This window comes from Myotis brandtii, unplaced genomic scaffold (genome assembly GCF_000412655.1).
Source record: "Myotis brandtii unplaced genomic scaffold, ASM41265v1 scaffold645, whole genome shotgun sequence".
NCBI classification, from domain to species: domain Eukaryota; kingdom Metazoa; phylum Chordata; class Mammalia; order Chiroptera; family Vespertilionidae; genus Myotis; species Myotis brandtii.
The window spans coordinates 136,171-139,707 of record NW_005370488.1 but is presented as its reverse complement, the minus strand read 5'-3'; positions in this window follow the sequence as shown (position 1 = coordinate 139,707).

Genomic DNA, 3,537 nt, shown 5'->3' with positions numbered 1-3,537 from the left:
TAGCATCATCTCATCTTGCAGCCACCACGATGGCTGAAAACAGGGGACATTTAATTTATGAAGAAGTGTATCTGCTGAATTAAAATGGGCACTATTGACTGAGATTATAACTGACTTACACTTTAAGCAAATGAGGAAAAAAAATCCGTTTTTAAAAAGAGAGTTTTATGAGTTCCCTAAAAGCTGGGCATGTGTGCCCTACCGTTTACAAAGCACAGAGCCTGAAAGCCATTTTACTGACTTGAATGAGAATGCATTTTATAGAGAGGTGGAGAGTGACTATCCAGGCTTTTGAAGATAAAAGAAACTGCACACCAATTGAAGGGCTGTGGGCAAGGGACTGAATGAACCTTGGGAGTTCTGAGAACGTGAAAAGATAAAACACACACAAATACAAGTGGTGAGCTGAATTAACTGAAGCAGAAAGTCTTGCTCGGTAGTTCAGTTGAAAAGAAATCCTTTAAAAGCAAGTAAGCGGGAAAGAGAAAGGGATCAGTAATAGCAACCAACACAAACAAAAACCTGCTCAGTGAAAACACAGTCATCTTCACCGCAGGTCTTAGTAAACTACATCATTTAAATTCCCCAATTTATGCCTCCGTGCTGCTCTTTGGTGTAGAAAAGTAAAAAAGCAAGACTCTAGGTTTTTAATGCTTCAAATGACCCATCTCATCAGGAGGTAATCCACCACCGTGTCAAATATGTTATAGCTTGTCACAGATTGACCCTTCAGAGCACATTTAAACCAGTTTCAAACCCTGAACTTTAAAAGCACATGGTCACTGTCCAAAATTATTTTTTCAGTTTAAATAAAAGCATGGTGTTTACAATGACTTCATGTATGTTGTGCTAAATTAGCACCCACACGTACAAATATGCATTTTAAAAATAATTTTCATTCAGCAAAAGTAAAATAGTCACTCAAGAATATTTAAGGAGTTTTATGGGGGGATTATACAGTTTATATTTAATTTTCCTTTTTTTAAGTCACAAAATCTGAGAAAGTTGCCTTATGAAAATGAGGATTGAATTGACTCTTGTAATGTGAGGAATAGATTCAACCAGGATTGAGACAGCACACAGTTAAATGCCGCCAATGGAGAGAGAGCCAGAACTGCTGGTAGGAAAACAGGGTGCTTGCACACTCAAGGGATCCAAGAACTTGGTTGTGACCTTCACTAAAGGCAATGTCTATGGCAATACGGTGATTATATTGTAATGCGAAGACATCGGGACAGGCATGTTTATGAAACGACAAAAGTTGTCTGGTTGTTATGCACACTTAATTCATATGACAAGTGATACCTGGAGCACTTTCTTGCTTCATCATGTCTCATAGTCCATCAGGATGTATTGATTTCTCTACTAGAGATATTTCACAATTCTCAAAGGGGGCTTCTGTTCCAAATGAAGCCAATGATGGAAATATGAGTGAAACCAATGTACTGCAGGGAACAGGATCTGAGGACACATCCGCAGATGAATTGTATTTATTAATTGTTATGCAATGTGTTATTTTATAAGTTGTTTAAAAAATAAAGACTGACCACATTTCGAGGCCCTGCGAGTCACTAATAAAACTGCTGTGCTTGCTACGATTCACCTTATTCTTTTTACAGTGATCACTGCCAATAAGTAATTTAGAGTTTGAATCACACAGATAAGATATAAAATTATTCATAGTTTACCTTGTTAGTTCCCTACTTCCTTAACTAGGAGGTATATAGGTGTTGCACCAATCATAGTTTCTAAATAAGGTTTGGGTTTTGAAGCTGAGAAGTGGATATACTTTCAGGTAGAATATTAACAGGAGTCTAATTATTTACCAGTGTTCGTTATGTACTTAGGGTTATTTCTATAAGTAGAATATAACTAGATGTGTCATTTTGTTCATATGACATTTGTGTAAGTCATTAAGAGTTTACAATAAGCAACAAGATTGCAAAACAAATGGAGAGTCTATATGGTTGATCATTTTATGGAAGAAAAAACAGTTTCAAGGGTAAAGAAATGTGTTCAAATTAATTCAAATATTATATTTATTATATTTTTCAGTTGTTATTTTCATTAGACTTTTTAAATATTTTTCTGCTTAAACTTCCCATATTTTCATTCATTCATTAATTCATAGAAAGCACATTTTTTCTTTGCCGCATGAGCATTGTTATAATAGTTGTATAAAAGTTATTGTTTGCGAATTCTAACACCTGGGCCCTCTGGAGATAATCCTACATTGATTTTTTTTCTTCTTTTAAAAATAGGTCACATTTTTCTTATTCTTTGTGGAATCAAGTACGGTGTTCTATTATGTCCTTATACTGTGCAGAATCCATATAAGAATTATGTTATTTTCCTCTGAATAGGGCTTATTTTATGGTTGTTTCAGCAGGTATTTAACTTGGTTGATTTCAGACTGTAAAGTCCTTGTGCAGCACCTCAAATCTCAATCCAATTCTTTGTTCTGTAAGGTGTACTCTCCGTTGTTAGCCCCAAACATGTGTGGTTCAGTAGGGATATAGGCAACGTTTATACATAGAATTGGATTCTCCTATCAAGTATAAGAGACTAGGGGTTCCTCAGTCTGTTGTCCAGTCCTTCAGGCCAAACGTAATGTGGGTTTTTTCACTTATGGTTGAAGGTAGATAGGCTTCAAAGTCTAAAAACATCTCACAAGACCATCAGAATAATGTGGACAAACCTGCAGTTTATTTCAGGACCAGGCAACTGCATGACAGTAAGGAAATGCATCACAGCCACAGGCTGCCTCGATACCTGCCACAGGGCCTGGACTCTGAAGTGGCCAATGGGAGCTCCAACTACCTTCCCTCAGTAAGGACACAAGTTCTCTGTAAGAGCAAGACCCACCAACATGTGCACATGCACCTCAGAAGCAGGGGATCCAAGATGGAGTCTCAGTTGGGGTTTTATGCCATGCTGGTCACATAGGCCTTTTACAGTGTGCAAGGCATATAGCATCAGGGGCTATATCCCAAACGACCTAATCAGATACAGTAATAATCTACTTAATTTTATTCTATAACCATGAAATAGAAAATAAAAATGACCAAAATATTGCAATATTGACCTGTTTTTCAAAATGAATGGTCTTTTGCAAATGCATCTCAGAAATCAATTTGTCCATGTTCTTTGAATATTTGCTATACATTTTAATGCACAATGAAAATACAATGAAAGTATATTTTTAAGAGAAAATTGACAACTATTATTCTAAAATACAGGTTGCTATATGTTGATTAATAAAAGAACATTTTATAGAAAGTCAACATAATGTTATTGAGATATCTAGTACAATTTTGCAAATATTTCACACTTACGACCATTCATTCTAATCTCCCATGGATTAAAACAAATAATTCATAGATCAATAATGCAGCTGAACAGTAAAGAAGAAAAAAACTAAAAATATATATATATAATTATTCTGTCTACATGAATTCAGAGAGAATATTTTTAGGTTAGTTGACTTTTTTAATCAATTGAATGCAGTTCTATGACTAATTAATTACAATAATAATT